This window comes from Bubalus kerabau, chromosome 3 (assembly GCF_029407905.1).
Source record: "Bubalus kerabau isolate K-KA32 ecotype Philippines breed swamp buffalo chromosome 3, PCC_UOA_SB_1v2, whole genome shotgun sequence".
NCBI classification, from domain to species: Eukaryota; Metazoa; Chordata; class Mammalia; order Artiodactyla; family Bovidae; genus Bubalus; species Bubalus kerabau.
In genome coordinates, this window is record NC_073626.1 from 115,127,304 (window position 1) to 115,149,231 (window position 21,928).

Genomic DNA, 21,928 nt, shown 5'->3' on the forward strand with positions numbered 1-21,928 from the left:
TTTGTTTGTTTTATAAAATACTTTCTTTTTTAGGAAAATGTTTAATGCACAGAAAAATTGAGAAGATAGTAGAGAGTTCTTATATATTCCATATCCAATTTTCTCTATCACTAGCATCTTATATCAGTATGATGTAGTTGTTGCAATTAATGGACCAATACAGATACATTACTATTAACTAAAGCCAACAGTTTAGTTAGATTTTCTTAGTTTGTACCTAATATCCTTTTGTTGTTCCAGGATTACAGCCAGAATGCCACATTGTATTTAGATGCTATGTCTCTTTTATTTTTAATTGGAGAATAATTGATTTGCAATGTTGTGGTGGTTTCTGCTGTACAATGAAGTGAATCAGCCCTAGGTATACATATATCCCCTCTCTCTTGACCCTCCCTCCACCCCTAGATGCTATGTCTCTAGAGGCTTCTCTCCTCTCACAGGTTTTCATCCTAAAAAATAACTTACATCTCAAATTCTCTTATAGTCTGTTTCCAGAAAATCTAATCTGCAATAATTGGTTGTTGTCTCAATAGTCATTCTCCCCTTTTCTTGATAACATCATTCCAATTTCTTATCAGCAACAGTGGGCCCAGCCTCAGAACATGAATCACAGTGGTTCTAATCCAATTGGGCAATCTCAATCTAGTTTGCTGGTGATTGACCCAGTGGTGGTCATATGACCCAATCATGGTCAATGAAACACAAAGAGATTTCTGCCAGGGGCTTCCTTCGAAGATTTCCCACCCTGATAAAAATTATCAGTTCAATTCAGTTCAGTCACTCAGTCCTGTCCGACTCTTTGCAACCCCATGAATCACAGCACACCAGGCCTCCCTGTCCATCACCATCTCCCAGAGTTCACTCAAACTCACGTCCATCGAGTTGGTGATGCCATCCAGCCATCTCATCCTCTGTCATCCCCTTCTCCTCCTGCCCCCAATCCCTCCCAGCATCAGGGTCTTTTCCAATGAGTCAACTCTTCGCATGAGGTGGCCAAAGTATTGGAGTTTCAGCCTCAGTATCAGTCCTTCCAATGAACACTCAGGACTGATCTCCTTTAGGATGGACTGGTTGGATCTCCTTGCACTCCAAGGGACTCTCAAGAGTCTTATCCAACACCACAGTTCAAAAGCATCAATTCTTCAGCGCTCAGCCTTCTTCACAGTCCAACTCTCACATCCATACACAACCACTGGAAAAACCATAGCCTTGACTAGATGGACCTTTGTTGGCAAAGTAATGTCTCTGCTTTTCAATATGCTATCTAGGTTGGTCATAACTTTCCTTCCAGGAGTAAGCATCTTTTAATTTCATGACTGCAATCACCATCTGCAGTGATTTTGGAGCCCCAAAAATAAAGTCTGACACTGTTTCCACTGTTTCCCCATCTATTTCCCATGAAGTGATGGGACCAGATGCCATGATCTTCATTTTCTGAATGTTGAGCTCTAAGCCAACTTTTTCACTCTCCACTTTCACTTTCATCAAGAGGCTTTTTAGTTCCTCTTCACTTTCTGCCATAAGGGTGGTGTCATCTGCATATCTGAGGTTATTGATATTTCTCCCAGCAATCTTGATTCCAGCTTGTGCTTCTTCCAGCCCAGCATTTCTCATGATGTACTCTGCATATAAGTTAAAAAAGCTGGGTGACAATATATAGCCCTGACGTACTCCTTTTCCTATTTGGAACCAGTCTGTTGTTCCATGTCCAGTTCTAACTGTTGCTTCCTGACCTGCATATAGGTTTCTCAAGAGGCAGGGTCTGGTATTCCCATCTCTTTCAGAATTTTCCACAGTTTATTGTGATCCACACAGTCAAAGGCTTTGGCCTAGTCAATAAAGCAGAAATAGATGTTTTTCTGGAACTCTCTTGCTTTTTCCATGATCCAGCAGATGTTGGCAATTTGATCTCTGGTTCCTCTGCCTTTCCTAAAACCAGCTTAAACATCAGGAAGTTCATGGTTCACATATTGTTGAAGCCTGGCTTGGAGAATTTTGAGCATTGCTTTACTAGCATGTGAGATGAGTGCAATTGTGTGGTAGTTTGAGCATTCTTTGGCATTGCCTTTCTTTGGGATTGGAATGAAAACTGACCTTTTCCAGTCCTGTGGCCACTGCTGAGTCCAAATTTGCTGGCATACTGAGTGCAGCACTTTCACAACAGCATCTTTCAGGATTTGAAATAGCTCAACTGGAATTCCATCACCTCCAGTAGCTTTGTTTGCAGTGATGCTTATCAAAGAAGTTCAAAGAGAAGGGTTGCCCCACCCCTACCCCACTCCTCTCCCTATCTGCTGCTGCTGCTAAGTTGCTTCAGTCGTGTCCGACTCTGTGCGACCCCATAGATGGCAGCCCACCAGGCTCCCCCGTCCCTGGGATTCTCCAGGCAAGAATACTGGAGTGGGTTGCCATTTCCTTCTCCAATACATGAAAGTGAAAAGTGAAAGTGAAGTCGCTCAGTCGTGTCCGACTCCTTGCAACCCCATGGACTGCAGCCCACCAGGCTCCTCCGTCCATGGGATTCTCCACGCAAGAGTACTGGAGTGGGGTGCCATTGCCTTCTCCACACTCCCTATCTACTGAAGGCTTTCTCTGGTGGCTCAAATGGTGAAGAATCTGCCCGCAATGCAGGAGACCAGGGTTCAATCCCTGAGTCAAGAAGATCCCCTGGAGAAGGGAATGGGACCCCACTCCAATAATCTTGCCTAGAGAATTCCATGGACAAAGAGGACTGACAGGCTACAGTCCATGAGTTTGCAGAGAGTTGGACATGACTGAGCAACTAACACTGTCCTGTGAAGCAACAAGGCAATGCAGAGGGCAAAGTCTCCAGGATCTTTACTGACATCATGAAACTGCAGAACCAACACTGGAACTGGAATTATTGTTATATAAACAATAAACATCCTTATGTTTAAGACACTGACAGCTGAGTTTTCTGTTCCTTGTAGCTGCAAGCATTTCTAACATGAACTCTCTCGAGGTGGCCCAAGAAAGAGGCTTATTATAAGGATTCACATGACTAAGAAGGAAACAGAATGTCATAAAACTTTAATAACAATCCAGGCTTCCCAGAGCCTTAACTGAACAGTAGTTTTAACAGGAATCCTCACTTGGCGATTTTAGAGGTCTTCACTCCTGTGCTTGACTCTGTATATCTTTTCTCTGCCTCATATCTTCTGCTTCTTCACAATGTAGCTCACTTAGGACATCTTAAGTCTCTCTTAATTTAATGATCTTTCAGCTTCAGCTCCCAGTAGAAATTTTCAATATTTGTCTGTTTAAAATCTTCATAAGAGAGAATATAATCAACACAGCACTTCTGCTTCCACCAGGTCATACTACAGGTCACTGGCCAGTCTACAGATTGCCGTTGGCACATCCAATCAACTATGCTTGGAGGAGCAAAGTCAAATAGTATAAAACCAAGCCATACTGAGCTACCCCTTCAACACCGCTGTGCATGGGACAATGAGTTGGTCAGGAACAGAGATACATGGGGTCTGGTAGAACAGCGGTTGGGAGCAGAAAGATGGAGATATCAATGCCCTACACTCTTATCCCTCATCTCTGTCCATCCTTACCAAATTAGTCCAGTTCTAAGTCTTTTTGTTTGTAAATTACTGGAAACATTCCTATCTAACACAAATAAAAGACAAGATGCCTCCAAATAAACTTTAGTTACTACCTCTACTAGGAAGCAAGCAAGAGAGAGAAGGAAAGAAGGAAGGAGGAAAGGAAGGAAGGGAGGGAGGGAGGAGAAGAAAGGAGAAAGAAAGAACAGAGCAAGGGGCTATTGTCTTTGACAGGCACAAGCAAGTGTTGATGACAAAGACTTGGCACATTAGCAAGAGAAGAAGACAGAAAGCAAAGCCATAGAGGAATGAGGTCCAAATCTGCTTCCAACTCAGTCCAGAGCCAATGGGAAACAGAGGTGGTTTCATGGAAGACAGAAGTTTTAATGGGTGACATAAACTGGACTAATCCAACAGGCTCCTGCAGTACAATCCTGCCCCATGGAAAGCATTCCATGGACTCAGCCATACCATGGATCATACCATTCTTCCCCCAGGAGTGTCATCTCCTTTGCCTGAATCAGCATTGTCGTACATTTTTACTGCACACATCAGAGAAGCCCAAATTAATTTTGTTTCTAAAACAGCAAAATACCCAATTTACCCCTGAGAATAAGACATACAACAGGAAACTCTGGTTCAATGTATCTAAAAGCACAGAGTGAACTATGAAAATGGGATTTCACTCCATGACTACCAGAGGTTTCCTGCAAGCATTTGCTTTGCAGAAACCTTGGCTTTCATTCTTCTCTTGATTTTTTTTAAGCTGTTCTTTGAACACAACTCAGTAGGTAGTTGGCCCTTTTGATGTTTGGCACTGGCATAAAAAGGATGAGTTATTTAATTTTCTGCAAAGGCGGCCAAGCCTGTTCTGTATGTAAAGAGGCAAGCCATTCATGCACATGTGACTGCAAGAGTGAAAACTTTTTCTTCTTTGAAGGTTCAAAGTTAACATGTCAACTGAATTCCAAGGAATTGTGCATCAGACCCTGAAATGAAAAACTAAGTCAGGCAACTTGAAGTGTGGGGTTAAAGCAATTCTCACGAACATTAAGGGGAACTGCAGGATTGCTCATGGTAGAAAAAATGTTTTTTTCCTTTTTGTCTTCAATTTTCTAGGTTGGCTGTCTTCTGACCAAAGAGAATATTGGCAATCCAAAGGAAAATCCAAAAGGAACTTAAGTTGGCTATGTCCACAAAAGCAAGACAAATTAGAAATCTGACTTGATTTATAGCATAGAACATGTGATAGTAGGAAAGATTCCTTTAGTCTGAATGGTCCAGATCAGTTCAGTTCAGTTCAGTTCAGTCGCTCAGTCGTGTCCGACTCTTTGCGACCCCATGAATCACAGCACGCCAGGCCTCCCTGTCCATCATCAACTCCCGGAGTTCATGATGATGAACTCCGTCGAGTCAGTGATGCCATCCAGCCATCTCATCCTCTGTCATCCCCTTCTCCTCCTGCCCCCAATCCCTCCCAGCATCAGAGTCTTCTCCAATGAGTCAACTCTTTGCATGAGGTGGCCAAAGTACTGGAGTTTCAGCTTTAGCATCATTCCTTCCAAAGAAATCCCAGGGCTGATCTCCTTTAGGATGGACTGGTTGGATCTCCTTGCAGTCCAAGGGACTCTCAAGAGTCTTCTCCAACACCACAGTTCAAAAGCATCAATTCTTCAGCGCTCAGCCTTCTTCACAGTCCAACTCTCACATCCACACATGACCACAGGAAAAACCATAGCCTTGACTAGATGGACCTTTGTTGGCAAAGTAATGTCTCTGCTTTTCAATATGCTATCTAGTTTGGTCATAACTTTCCTTCCAAGGAGTAAACGTCTTTTAATTTCATGGCTGCAGTCACCATCTGCAGTGATTTTGGAGCCCCAAAAATAAAGTCTGACACTGTTTCCACTGTTTCCCCATCTGTTTCCCATGAAGTGATGGGACCAGATGCCATGATTTTCGTTTTCTGAATGTTAAGCTTTAAGCCAACTTTTTCACTCTCCACTTTCACTTTCATCAAGAGGCTTTTTATTTTTAGTTCCTCTTCACTTTCTGCCATAAGGGTGGTGTCATCTGCATATCTGAGGTTATTTATATTTCTCCTGGCAATCTTGATTCCAGCTTGTGTTTCTTCCAGTCCAGCATTTCTCATGATGTACTCTGTATATAAGTTAAATAAGCAGGGTGACAATATACAGCCTTGACATACTCCTTTTCCTATTTGAAACCAGTCTGTTGTTCCATGTCCAGTTCTAACTGTTGCTTCCTGACCTGCATACAGATTTCTCAAGAGGCAGGTCAGGTGGTCTGGTATTCCCATCTCTTTCAGAATTTTCCACAGTTTATTGTGATCCACACAGTCAAAGGCTTTGGCCTAGTCAATAAAGCAGAAATAGATGTTTTTCTGGAACTCTCTTGCTTTTTTGATGATCCAGCAGATGTTGGCAATTTGATCTCTGGTTCCTCTGCCTTTTCTGAAACCAGCTTGAACAACTGGAAGTTCACGGTTCAAGTATTGCTGAAGCCTGGCTTGGAGAATTTTGAGCATTATTTTACTAGCATGTGAGATGAGTGCAATTGTGTGGTAGTTTGAGCATTCTTTGGCATTGCCTTTCTTTGGGATTGGAATGAAAACTGACCTTTTCCAGTCCCGTGGTCACTGCTGAGTTTTCCAAATTTGGTGACATATTGAGTGCAGCACTTTCACGGCATCATCTTTCAGGAATTGAAGTAGCTCCACTGGTACTCCATCACCTCCACTAGCTTTGTTCGTAGTGATGCTTTCTAAGGCCCACTTGACTTCACATTCCAGGATGTCTGGCTCTAGGTTAGTGATCATCCCATCGTGATTCTCTGGGTCGTGAAGATCTTTTTTGTACAGTTCTTCTGTGTATCCTTGCCACCTCTTCTTAATATCTTCTGCTTCTGTTAGGTCCATATCATTTCTGTCCTTTATTGTGCCCATCTTTGCATGAAATGTTTCCTTGGTTTCTCTAACTCTCTTGAAGAGATCTCTAGTCTTTCCCATTCTGTTGTTTTCCTCTATTTCTTTGCATTGATCGCTGAGGAAGGCTTTCTTGTCTCTTCTTGCTATTCTTTGGAACTCTGCATTCAGATGTTTATATCTTTCCTTTTCTCCTTTGCTTTTCACTTCTCTTCTTTTCACAGCTATTTGTAAGGCCTCCCCAGACAGCCATTTTGCTTTTTTGCATTTCTTTTCCATGGGGATGGTCTTGATCCCTGTCTCCTGTACAATGTCATGAACCTCATTCCATAGTTCATCAGGCACTCTATCTATCAGATCTAGGCCCTTAAATCTATTTCTCATTTCCACTGTATAATCATAAGGGATTTGATTTAGGTCATACCTGAATGGTCTAGTGGTTTTCCCTACTTTCTTCAATTTAGGTCTGAATTTGGTAATGAGGAGTTCATGATCTGAGCCACAGTCAGCTCCTGGTCTTGTTTTTGTTGACTGTATAGAGCTTCTCCATCTTTGGCTGCAAAGAATATAATCAATCTGATTTCGGTGTTGATCATCTGGTGATGGCCATGTGTAGAGTCTTCTCTTGTGTTGTTGGAAGAGGGTGTTTGCTATGACCAGCGCATTTTCTTGGCAAAACTATTAGCCTTTGCCCTGCTTCATTCCGTATTCCAAGGCCAAATTTGCCTGTTACTCCAGGTGTTTCTTGACTTCCTACTTTGGCATTCCAGTCCCCTATAATGAAAAGGACATCTTTTTGGGTGGATGGAGCCAAAGCAAAAACAATACCCAGCTGTGGATGTGACTGATGATAGAAGCAAGGTCCAATGCTGTAAAGAGCAATATTGCATAGGAACCTGGTATGTCAGGTCCATGAATCAAGGCAAATTGGAAGTGGTCAAACAAGAGATGCCAAGAATGAATGTCAACATTCTAGGAATCAGCAAACTAAAATGGACTGGAATGGGTGAATTTAACTCAGATGACCATTATATCTACTACTGCAGGCAGGAATCCCTCAGAAGAAATGGAGTAGCCATCATGGTCAACAAAATAGTCCGAAATGCAGTACTTGGATGCAATCTCAAAAACGACAGAATGATCTCTGTTCGTTTCCAAGGCAAACCATTCAATATCACAGTAATCCAAGTCTATTCCCCAACCAGTAATGCTGAAGAAGCTGAAGTTGAATGGTTCTCTGAAGACCTACAAGACCTTTTAGAACTAACACCCAAAAATTCAATGGTCCAGATCAGTCACCTGCAAGGAGCTGAACTGATATATTGTGATAGAAGTTTTTATTTGTACGTAAACAAGGCCTGAGGGGAAGCAAACAACACCCAATGAAGTTATTGAATGCCTGTACGAGTTAGGTTGTGTGCAAAGTGCCAGGAATACAGAAATAAAAAAGATAAACCTCCACCAAAACTATTGCATTAAACAAATGTAATAAGGATAAAGTGGAAATAAATTAAAATAGATGCCTATAGAGTTTATGCAGTTGGAGGATGGTTAGGATGCTTCATGAGGTTCATGAACTTTCCAAAGTCACTGGCCTACTTGAATCCAATCCAGTTACCTTAACATGAAACTGAAGACCTTCTACAATCTGATCTCAGATACTTTTCTATTCTTCTCCCCTTCCAAGCCTCTTCAGCCCCAAATCCTGAACTTTGGGGTTAACACAACTGTTTTCAAATGCACTGTAACTCTTTAGTTTCAGTCAAGCCATTCTCTCAGCCTGGAATACTCTCTCTGCCTGCACTCTTTATGTTTCCCTTTCTTCCTGCCACCATTCCTTCTGCCTTATGATTTCTGTTGGATGATTAAATCCCACTTTTTTTTCAGCCTAATTAAATGCTAACACCTCCATGAAGAACATCACTGATTCCTCCTGGTCCAAATTTCATGCACGCTTCTGGGCTCTCATTACAGGTTGTTTATGCCTCTAGATTGGTGGACACTGTTTATACCTAGCATTACAGTCATAATATATCCACATCTCCCTCTAGATTGTTGCTTTTCTGAAGAGAGTCATGGTATTATTCATTTCTGTAGTCCTGCTAGAGTTACACCAAGTAGGTACTTAAACCTGCTTTAATGTATTGAATTGAGTTGAAGAAGGACAAACAAGATGCATGAATGTGTTCTTCTTAAATAAGCATATCAAATTTGTAAAGTCCAAATAGCCTATGAAAATTCATGTGTCCTTTTTTTTTCAGTATCTTTTGTTATTTTCTATATCAGCATATTTCTTTTTACATGGGTTTCCCCTCTGGACTTCTGTATTCTTGATATTTCTCACTTTTAAAACTTATTTTTGTTCTGAACCACTCTTCCTTTGTGTCTGTATCTGTACCAGGAAGTCAGGCCACTTCAGGAAAGCATGGACCAGTACACACTGACAGAATTTCCTTATCATCAGAGCATGCCCCTGCCCCAAACATGTCAAGGAAATGTACATTCTGAAGGAATGTTCACAACACCATCAGCTGGATGGGATTTCAGAACACGTTGGTCAGCTACATGAAGAGGGGGGTGTGGACAGACAAACCTTAAATAAAGAGCTTCCCATTTGTAATCAAAACTGATTAGATCTCTGGGCTAATTTTAGTTAACTTTTCTATAGACTAAAAGAGGAAAATAAGGTCTAGAAAGACGACTGTTTTTATGTCAAGAACTACAAAAATTCAGGATAAACAGAAGAGAAGGAGAAAGGACAATAGGGAAGGGACAATAGGGAACATGACCCTTAAATGAATCTTTGGTTCTGACTTCACAGACTTTTGAGGTTTCAAGGAGAAGGTGGTCAGCATTACTATTGGCAGCTGAGAGACAGAATCACTCATTCAATAAACTGTTCAATAAATATTTGCTGAATGTCTGCTAGGTGGCAGGACTGTTTGTAGAACTGAGCAGGGCAGCCATGGTCTCTGCTCTTGATGAACTTTCAGTCTAGGGAGGAGGGTGGATCTTAAATAAACAATTGCACAATTGATTTTGAGAAGTATGCCTATGCAAAAGTGTATGGTGCTTGGAGAACACATATAATGAGGGATGTGTAATCTATTTTGTGGGGTCAAGGAAGGTGGCTCTGTGGAAATGACATTGAAGGGCTCAGGAAGACAAGTGGATGTTTGGCAGGAAAAAAAAGTAAAGAGAATTTGCCTCAGGGTGAGAGAAAGTGAACATAGATGCAATCAGGCCTAGAAGTCAAAATAGGAAGTTAGACTTGAAGGATGAGAAAAAATGGATTTATACACTGGTGGAACCTTCCTCTGACTGTGCCAATTAACCAGCCTCCTTATGGAATGTTCTTATAGCACACTGTCTCTGTGCTCTAGAGTTCATAATTGTGTGTAAGATCCATGTCTGAGAATGTGTGTGTGTGTGTGTGTGTGTGTGTGTGTGTGTAAGATCCATGAGGGTGGGAATCACATTATGTTTTATTCACTATTGTAAGCCCATCTTTGCCACAGAACCTGGAACATCATATGCTCTCAATAAACATTTGTAGAATGAATGAATGACCAAGTGAATAAACAATTGGCATAGTAATAAAAACACTTCTGAGTGTTGAGTTCCAATTCTGGTTCCAGCACTAACTAACTATTGATATTGGATATTTCATCTAACATCTTTGGGATCCATTTTTTTTTTCCATGAACAAAATTAAAATGTTGAACAAGAACCTCTAAACTCTTTTCCAGTTCAAAATTCATATGTGCTCTATTCCCACAAGTTTTCTTTTTTGTTCCCATATTTTCCACAGAATAGTGTAGGGTTTTCTCAGTTCTTATTATCTGCCTGCTCACAGGCAACACCCAGCATTCCAGGCGCTGCCACACAAAATCAAAATTTGCAAGTTTGTCAGACCCTGGTCAGTGGAAGCAAATTCTGAAGAGCCGGCCTTTGCTCTACCCCAAATAATTTGGGTTATCAAAAGATGAACATCAAAGCTGATGACTGAAAGTTTCCCAGCCAAGTAGGCCTTTGATTTGCTTTTACTACTTACACACTAAGACGTTAGTTAAAAAACAATTCAAAAGCTCTTTTCATTTATATTTTTGGCTCTTTCAGTAAAACAGATTATCTAAGAGTAATTAACCATCTGAGGGGTATAATTACCCCTACTAAACTCGCACTGAAACACACTCACACACATATATTGGGTTGGCCAGAAAGTTTGTATGGTTTTTTCGATAAAATGTTACAGAAAAACTATACAAACTTTTTGGCCAACCCCAATTCATAAGTAGGATAGAGTCCCAGCAAGGTGATATTTTTCCTGAAATTTTTCTTAGAATTAACATGATTACATTTCAGTGGTTTATTAACATGTGGCCTTTAAAATTCCTATGTTAAAAATGAATGTGGTTCAAGAGAGAGGGGACATATGTATTAGATCAGATCAGTCGTTCAGTCGTGTCCGACTCTTTGCGACCCCATGAATCGCAGCACGACAGGCCTCCTTGTCCATCACCAACTCCCAGAGTTCACTCAGACTCACGTCCATTGAGTCAGTGATGCCTATGGCTGATTCATGTTGATGTATGGCAGAAACCAATACAATATTGTGAAGCAATTTGCTTTCAATTAAAAATAAATAAGTTTGGGAAAAACAGAATAAAGAACCTATTTATTACCAAAAAATTAATGTGTAATGCTATATTTAAAATGGATAATCAATGAGGTCCTATGGTTATAGCACAGGGAACTCTGCTCAATGCTATGTGACAGCCTGGATGGGAGGGGAGCTTGAAGGAGAATGGACTCATGTACATATATAGCTGAGTCTCTTTGCTATACACCTGAAACTATTATTGTTATTAACTAACTGTCAATCAGCTATGTTCCAATACAAAATAAAAGGTTTTTAAAAATGAATGTGTATAAGATGGCATATTTATCTTTGCTATCTGAAAAAATATCCCCATTAATAACCTGGGTCAAGAGTTGAAATAGTTTATGCTTTCACTCTACTGGATTATAACTAAAAGAGAAGTTTACAATTACTAAGTGGGTCTAGTAAGACAAATCCACTAGTAAAGAAAAATTATATAAGGTTAGAAAATCAGAAAGTATTTCATGGAAAAGTTGGTATTTCTAATGGATCTTTTAAAAGGGGTGAATTTTGGAACTTCCCTGGTGGTCCAGTGGTTAGGAATCTGCCTTCCAATGCAGGGGACATGGGTTTGATCCCTGGTCAGGGAACTAAGATCCCACATGCTGAGGGGCAGCTTAAGCCTGTGCACCTCAACGACTGAGCCTACATCCTTATAGCCTGTGTGCCACAACTGAGACTCGATGCAGCCAAATAAATAATAAATAGTCTTGAAGATTAAATCAAATAAAGGAGGGAGAATTTTGAAAAACAGAGAAGTGGGTAGGACATTTTATGCAGAGGGAACAGCACAAAGAGGACACAAGGGCACTGGTGTTCAGGGAATGATAGGAGAACAGCAAGTAATTGTTTGTCTAGGGAATGGAATGAGTAAAAGACTAGATGATGAGGCTGGGAGAGGTTAAATGGGAACATATTTTGGAGGATTCAATAACAGGTTGAGGGGTCTGTGTTCAAATCCCTAAATCAGCAGTTATCAGCTGAAAGCAATTTTGGCTCCCAGGAAATACTGGCAATATCTGAGACATTTTTGGTTGTCACAACTAGTGACACTGTTATTAGGGAGTAGAGGCCAGGAATGGTGGTAAACATCATCCAGTGCACTCCAGCCCCCTCCAAAGAAGAATTCTTGGCTGTGAATGTCTATTGAACTGAGGTAAGCCCTCTCAACTTACCACTTTGAGAGAGTTTTTCATGCTGTAGCACACAGAGAAGGATCCTGACAGAGCCCAGTGATTCCTCCAACCCATGAAGTTGAGAAAATGAAGCTGAAACTCTAGAGGAATCAAGTTAGCCAGTGTTCCTAATACAGAAGATGGGAGAACTGCACTCCGAGAACTTCAGAGATATGTAGAGGGTTCCCCTTGAGAATGCAGTTAAGCACTGATAAGCATATGCATGTGAGGAAGCTACCCAAGTTCAAGCCCGGGGAAAGAGCCACCTGAAAGGATTGAAAGGAACAATGCTCACACAGGGTAAAGAATAGTTCCTGTTACCACCAGCCAGAATTGTGATTCACACTATTCCTACCCAACAAGGTAAAATTCACAGCATCTAGCATCCAATCAAAAATTACTACACATTTAAAGTACTCTTGCCTGGAAAAATCCCATGGCCGCAGGAGCCTGGTAGGCTGCAGTCCATGGGGTCACTAAGGGTCGGACACGACTGAAGCGACTTCACTTTCATTTTTCACTTTCATGCATTGGAGAAGGAAATGGCAACCCACTCCAGTGTTCTTGCCTGGAGAATCCCAGGGACGGTGAAGCCTGGTGGGCTGCCGTCTATGGGGTCGCACAGAGTCGGACACGACTGAAGTGACTTAGCAGCAGCAGCAGCAGCAGCCAGTGATTAAGAATCTGCCTGCCAACGCAGGAGACACAGGTTTGATCCCTTGTCTGAAAAGATTCCACGTGCTATGGGGCAGCTAAGCCCATGTGCCACAACAACTGAGCCCCTGAGCTGCAAGTACTGACGCCTACGTGCTCTAGCGCCTGTGCTCCACAACAAGGAAAGCCACCACAGTGAGGAGCAATGCGCCACACGAGAGAGCAGTCCCCGCTGCCACAACTAGAGAAAGCTCACAAGCAGCAGTGAAGACCCAGCGCAGCCAGTAATTAATTAATTTAAAATAAATAACAAAACTTCTAGAAATGAAAATGCAACGTTTAAAATGAAACTACACTGGATGTGATTAACAGCTGAGGAAATATGGCAGAAGAAAAGATCAGTCAACTTGAAGATATAGTGATAGAAATTATAGAAAATGAAATGCAAAGAGAAAAAAATGGAGAAAGGAAAGGGAATCAGTGAACTGTAGGATTATTTCAAGGGACATAATATACATGTAATTGGAGTTCCTCAGATAGTTTAGGTATAGAAAAGAAGAATTTACAGACAAAATTTTTCCAAATTTGATGAAAAGCTACAAAACCACAGATCTCTCAACAAACTCGAAGCACAAGAGACAAAGAAAACCATACCAAAACACATAATAACCATATTACTCAAAATTAATGAGGAAGAAACAAATCATTTTAAAAATCAGAGAAAAAAGACACATTACACACAGAAGAATAAAGATAAGGGTGGCTGCAAATTTTCATCAGAAGCAATGCAAATGAGAAGACATTGGAACAAAATGAACTGAAAAAAAAAATTGTTGACCTACCATTGTATACTCAGGGAAAATATTTTTCTAACAAAGACAAACTTTTTAAAAGTTAAACCTAAAAAAGCTAAAAGAATTAATTACCAATTATCCATGAAGTGGTACTGTAGTATTTGAAAGAGAATTTAAACTAATCTTAAAGAAATATTACAAACCCTAGGGCAACCACTTAGACAGTTATTTAAGGAAGTATAATTGATACACTTAGAGACAAGAAGAAACAGAATCACACGGAATGTTCAGTTAAAATCAGAGAAGTCAGAAAAAGAGAAAGATGAATGGTACAGGAAAAGATATACCATGCTAATCAACAAGAAAGTTGTAGTGACTGTATTAATTTCAGACTATGCAGACTTCAGAACAAGGAAAGTCTTTAGGACTAAAGAGGAGCATGACGTAATGATAAAGAAGTCAATTCTCCAAGAAGATATAGCAGTCCTTAACATGGACTCCTAGCAACAAAGCATCATGACACAAGAAGCAGAAACTGATAGAACTGCAATAAGAAATAGACAAATATAATAGTTGGAGACTTCAACACCCATCTTTCAGTAAATGACACATCCAGCAGAAAAAGGAAAAAATGGTGAGGATATAATTGAACTAAATAGTATCATCAATCAACTGGATCTAATTAACATTTATAGAATATTTCATCCAACAGTTAGCAAATATACATTCTTCTCAAGTTCACATGGAATACTCACCAAGATAGGCCATATTCTGGGCCTATCTAAAATAGGCACCTAAAACAAATTTTTTTAAAGACAAATTTTAAAAACAGAAATCATATAAAGAGTGTTCTTAGACCACAGTGAAATTAAGCTAGAAACCAGTAACAGAAAGATAGCTGGAAAATCCTAAAATATTTGGAGTTTAAACAAGGCAATTCTAAAAAGACTAATCATAGGAAGTGTTGGTGTTGTGTACAACTGGAACTCTTATACACTGCCAATGGGAATGTAAAATAGTACAAGCACCCTGGAAAATAGATTGGGTTCCTCAAAAAGTTAGACATAGACCTGCCACATGATCTACACATTCTATTCCTAAATATTTATCCAAGAAAAATGAAAGCATATATTTATATAAAGACATATACATGAACACTCATAGCAGCTTTATTTGTAATTACCAAAAACTGGCAGCAGTTCAAATACCCTTCAACAACTATACGCATAAATGATTGTGGAATAGCCATACAATAGAATGCTCTATGGCAATAAAGAGTAATGAACTATTGATGAATGGTACAATCTGAGTGAATCTCAAAATAATTCCTGAGTATAAGAAGCTAGACAAAACAAGAGTGCATACTGTATAGTAACTTTATGTAAAAAACTAGAAAAATGCAAACTAATCCATAGTGACAGAAGGCAAATCAGTAGTTAACAGGTGATGCTGGGTGGAAGGAGGCATGTAGAAATGTTTGGGAGTAATGAATATGGAATATATTCGTTACCTTGACTGTGGCAGTGTTTACATGGGTTATACATAGGTCAATGGAGAAGGCAATGGCACCCCACTCCAGTACTCTTGCCTGGAAAATCCCATGGACGGAGGAGCCTGGTGGGCTGCAGTCCATGGGGTCGCTAGGAGTCGGACACGACTGAGCGACTTCACTTTGACTTTTCACTTTTCACTTTCATGCATTGGAGAAGGAAATGGCAACCCACTCCAGTGTTCTTGCCTGGAGAATCCCAGGGACGGTGGAGCCTGGTGGGCTGCCGACTCTGGGGTCGCACAGAGTCGGACACGACTGAAGCGACTTAGCAGCAGCAGCATACATAGGTCAAAATTTATCAAACTGTATATTTAAATATGTGCATATTTAAGCTGTATATTTAAATATTTATATGTCAATTATACCTCAAGAAAGCTGTTTTTGAAATGCATGTAATGCAAGTGTGTCCAGGAAAAAATGAATTTACATAATGTAATTATTTCTTTTGCCCTGAACCAGATTAAGGCATTTTCTAATTTAAGTGGTCTCTAATTTAACTGTTTGTTTAGTTCACCTGGCTATCACAAACTATCAAAATCTAAAAGCATAAATGATAAATCAACTTCATTGCAGTCCATCTCATTTTGTTTTGTTCCATGAATTATTCTTTCAGCCAGCAATTATGTGCTTGGCTGTGAGAGTGGCAAGGCCATGAAGTATATGGAAAGAAAAGAACTTCAAAATAAATGATGGTACATTAGGAACATTATCTTCTTATACAGAAGACATACATTGGTGCTAAGTCACTTCAGTCACGTCCGACTCTTTGTGACGCTATGGACTGTAGCCCACCGGGTTCCTCTGTCCATGGGATTCTCCAGGCAAGAACACTGGAATGGGTTGCCATTTCTTCCTCCAGGGGATCTTCCCGGCCCAGGGATCCTACCGCATCTCTTATGTTTCTTGCATTGACAGGCGGATTCTTTACCACTAGCACCACCCTGGAAGCCGTATACAAAAGACAGCACACTATGCTTCCACAAGAAGGTGTTTTATATCTCTACTTTCCTCAGCGTCTTCTTGCAAATATCAGCTCCTAAATACAGAAATCACATTATTTGCTTTGTGTTTCATGGAGCATCTGTGGCTTAAACATACTCTTTGATGAGAACAAGGATATTCCTATCAAATCTCAATTTTGCTCTAAACTGTTTCATTATTTTGCAGCTGCTTAAAACAAGTGTGGTCTTCTAGGGCTCTAAAAAAAGTAAATGAGCAAATATTACCCATTCCCTAAGACACTATCTGAATACCATGAGGTTCACTTTGTGTAACTATGTTTTAGATTCTGGGCATGTGGTCCTTTACTTGTTTTCATAGCAGACTAAAGTTCCTTTGCAGTCTTTCCTTAGAGATCTGCTGATGACTTCTTTCGTTATGGGATTCTCAACCAAAGGGCTGTTTACCAAGCATTTAACTTGCTTCAGCCTGTCACCTCTACATAACATTAACTTAATCATGTTTGAGTAGGAAGAGAGGAAGATTAATATGCTTTTATAAACACTTAGTCAATAAGGTAACGATGTTAAATAAAGCTATGCTTGTAAAAGTTTCTGTTTTCACAGATAACATGAATAGCATTTCTCCAGATAACCAGCTTCTTCATTTTCTCTCTTCCATGAGTTGTCTTTTCTTTCTTGGCACCTCTGAAATTAGTGTCCATTGACAGATACAATTAGAGCCTTGTAGACTCTGCCTAGGAGACTGAACACTCTTCACTCTGAACTTAGATTTAACATATAGTTAGAACTGCTCACATGGACTTTAGCAAAGTGTACTTAGCATCATTAGTTTTTTGTATTAATCCTTTCTCCCCAACAAAAAATTGTGAATTAACTGTTTTGCTGCTTTGAGTCTTGATGTTAAACCTATCTAACTCTTGGTATTGTTACTTTTTAAAAATCTTTTTCAGAAGTTACATATAAAGGGGAGTAGAATTTGAGAATATTTACATCATCTTACAACAACATGTATGGAGCACTGCCCATGATGCCAAGAGTTGTGCTAGACCTGTTGGAAATATCAGGATATGTCAAGTTGTCACAGAAATCGAATGAGATCAGATCGCAAAGGGTTCCCCAGTGCAAGACGAAGGGGTTTGGATAGGATGCATGCTTAGTTGCTCAGTCCTGTCTGACTCTCTGTGATTCCATGGACTGTAGTTGGCCAGGCTCCTCTGTCCATGGGATTCTCCAGGCAAGAATACTGGAGTGGGTTGCCATGCCCTCCTCCAGAGGATCTTCCCAACCTGGGGTTTGAACCTGTGTCTCCTGCACTGGCAGGTGGATTCTTTACCACTGGGCCACCTGGGGAACCATTAAAGGTTTTAAAGCAGGAGGAGGGCAAAATGAAAGTCAGTTTTTAGGAAGTCTTATAGAATTATATAGGATGAATACATTCAGGACAAACTAGAGACAAAAAAAAAAAAAAACCTAATTAGTAGAGTAGATAAGGATTGAAGTTGTCCAGCTATGGGATCAAGACAGAAAGAAGTGGAAGCAGTTCAGGGAGAAAGGAAGATAACTATGGGTTGAAGGCTTGATAATGGAAACACAACTTCTATTATTTAAGTCCTAAGTATTTTTCTCTATAATTTTTATTCTTTATTTATATATCTGGCCTTCTTCCAAAATAGAATTTCAGAAAGTTTATAAAATTTCATGCAGGATAACATGAAATTTAAAATAAGTTGGTCACAAAATTAGAACAAAGGAATGATTCTGGTTAGAAAGGGAAATCAACCCTGAGTACTCATTGGAAGGACTGATGCTAAAGCTGAAGCTCCAGTATTTTGGTCATCTGATGTGAACAGCTGACTCACTGGAAAAGTCCCTGATGCTGGAAAAGATTGAGAGCAGAAGGAGAAGAAGGTATCAGAGGATGAGAAGGCTGGTTGGCATCACTGATGCAATGGACATTAACTTGGACAAACTTCAGGAAATGGTGAGGGACAGAGAGGCCTGGCATGCTGCAGTCATGGGGTCACAAAGAGTTGGACACGACTAGGCGACTCAATGACAAAAACAAGTTTGTTATAGAAAATGCATGCTGGGAGGAGAACACAATATGATACTTGAATCATTGTGCAAATACATGTAAAAAATTAAGATAGGAAAAAAACAATTTCTCAGTATAAGCCCAATAGTTTCTGATACCAAAAACAAAGAGAAATGTCTCTCCGAGGTGTGCAGACAGAAGATACTGTGCTCTTTGGTGAAAAATAACTGTCCTCAAAAAAATTTGTGTGTGTGTGACTGCACCACACAGCTTTCAGGACCTTAGCTCCCTCACCAGGGCTAGAATCTGCCCCCACCTCCCGGGATGGACAGGAGTTCTAACCATTGGACAACTAGGGATTTCCCCTCAACAATATTCTTAGAGTAAAAACATCTAGTAATGTAGACACTTGGTATAACACAAGGAGGACAGAAGTCAAAATTAGTGAAAATAATAACAATGAGAGGCTCCAAAGCAACAGGATCTCTTTTTGGCTAGTCTGACTGACTTTGGGGATGGATTTCTTTTTTAATCTCCAGATGTCATATTTCCCAAAATATGACCTACATACCATCAATATAAACTGAGGTACTTGATAAAAATGTAGACTCCTGGACCTCCCACAAGTTGTAATGAATCAGAATCTCTGGGGAAGAAGCCTCAGGAATTGAACTTTTTTTAAAAGATTCCCAAGTAATTCTGGTACACACTGATGTTTGAGAACCTCTGACTAAAGCCAAGTTTTTCAATCTATAGTTTTTCGAATCTATAGACTTGTTACAGGATGTGAATTCAGTGAGTCATGATAAGCATTTTAAAAAATTAGAACAGAGACTTCCCTGGTGGTCCGGTGATTAAGACTCTGCGCTCCCAGTGCAGGGGACCCAGGTTGGATCCCTGGTCAGGGAACTAGATCCCACATGCCACAGCTAAGAGTTTGCATGATGCAACTAAAGATCCTGCTTGCCATAACTAAGACCTGGCACAGCCAAATAAATAAATAGAAAAATAAATAAATAATGAAATACAAAACAGAATAGACTAGAATATATCAGAGTGCCTAAGGGTATGGAACAAGCGTAAGTATTCTTCAGGGTAAATTATGTGAATATATACATATTATTATATGAAACACATATAATTTAACATAATAAATAAAATATTTATATAGTGTATCCATATGTATGTATACATAAAGCATGACTATTATATACATATATGACATCATGACATATATAAAAGTCTTACAGTCACTATATATTTCTTCATGACAATACTAGTTATAGGACTCCTTCAGAGGATATTTCCTCTGGCTTGTTTTCGCCACTCAGTTTTCATCAAGCTCTGAGCAGCAGTGTGTCTGAACTCAGACCTGAGGGAAGCACCCTGTAGGTGGGTGTCATGTGTCCTAAACCATCAGCCCAATTGGGCAGAAGCAAGTTACATTCATGAGGAGTTGAGAAGTTAAGACAAGAACTAGAAAATAAATAGAAGGCCTGAGACAGCAACTGTGCTCCCAAAGGCCAACCCAAGAATCTCCTCAAGATATAACGGGTTCACCTAATACAGAAGTGGAACAAGCATGCCTGAGTTTACCTCTACAACTGAACAGTTCTTTTCCTTTTTGACCACTTTTCTTTCTCTTTCTAAAAACAACCTCTCCTTCTACTCAAGAAAGATCTCATCTCTGTGAATCCAGGGCCTTAAAGTTGAGGTATCTGTTCCCTGCCTTCTCTACCGAAGAAATATACATATTTCAAGACCAAGCTGAAGTTCCACCTTCTCAATGGAGACATCACAAACCACAGTCAGGGTTCTTTGCTCTGAATTTCTATACTTTTATTCATTATCACAATTTGTCTTTTATAAATTCATGCATTCACTCAGAACAAATGTTTATTAAGCATCTATCATGTGTCAGGTTCTGTAATGGTAGAAAATTTACTTGGCTTTGAACTCTCCACAGCACTCAGGTTAATGCCTTGCATGTAATAAGTACTCAACATACATTGTTGACTAAAATGCATTTTTGCTTCCTACATCTGTTTTTTTGTCTTTTTCTTTTTTAAAAATAGTAACAGTAGATACACAGAAAGGACATGAAAACGTGTAGCAAGTTGAGTGGCAGCTAACTGTGTTCACATTTTCATGTCTTTACAATACAAGGCTGTTCTTGTGTGTGTAGATATGACTTTCTTAAGTTATATTTAGTTAAATTAAAAACATTTAACAGAAATGTATCTGAATACATTCCAAGCATCATTTATCCTAAAAAGGCAAATCAATTTTGAATTCATGATGGAATCTTTAATTTGTTTCAATTTGTTCTACCTGAGATGCTTAAATGAATACATAATACGCTCACATCTCCCTAGGAATATCCTAAACCAAAAGCTAACAATGACTTGCTCCTTTCTTTGTTAAACAAGCTTTAGGAGTGAATGTAGCATCTTATGCATTTTTAAGCAATAAAAATATCTTTATGGAAAAAAAAATTTTACTTAGTTTCTATGGTTGAATAATTTGAAACAGCTTGGAAGCTAGGTATATTAAACCCACTTATAACAAAGCTTTTAAAATACACAATAATATGTATTAATTATCATAATTTTAAAAAATCTAACAAATCACCTATAACCCTATTACCTAGGAATAAGTACTTGGAAAATATCCTGCTAGGTTTTATTTTAAGAAGTGGTTATTTTATCAGTTATCTATGAGAAATCTTTGAATTTACTAGCCTTAAGGATAGAACTTTGTCATCCAGCCTTAGACACAGTGGTGGAATCAAATAGGAGAACAATGTGGAATAGGCAGTCTTTTCAGAGACAATTCATCTCTGAAATTAATCAATTAATGAAGCTATTAAGATGGGGGAGAGAAACAGCTAACAAAAGGTAACTTTATCTCTGAGACAAGATATGCTATTATTGCCTTAATAACCAAATTACTCTGCAATATTACTTTCACTCAAGGATGTTATATGCTTAATAAGAAGTGCCAAGATGTGCTCAGCATTTTCACACTCATTTCCTGCAGTACCTCAGAGCATTATAGAATGTTCAATTGAAATGTCATTTTCCAGCTGAGTTACAGCTCTGCAAAGAGTTAGGGAAACTAAAACTCTAGATTTTGTCCTAGAGATTGTTAAATTTAATGTTATTATGACTATCTCACATGCCAAGGTAAAGCCAATAGTGTTAACTTACACCCAAGAGAATAGAGTGAAACTCTAATCACTGACTGACAACTGACTTACAACAAAAAATCCTCACAGACTTAAACTGCTGCTTTAAAGGAGACACAACTAATGTCAGTACTAGAGAGAGGAAAGCAACTTGATCCCTGCGTATTCATGTCAGTATGTCAATGCATATCTGACTATGATCTCAACATAAAAATGGAAGAAGGGCAGGATATCTGAGCATGGTGTTAAAGTCTAGACCAAATTTGATCAAAGATCAAAGCTACTGCAACTACCAATCTTAACCACATTCTGTTAGGTTTAATTACAATTAAACTCATAATTCATTTCCAGGATCTCAACATCCTGGCTAGTACTCTGGAAATTTTT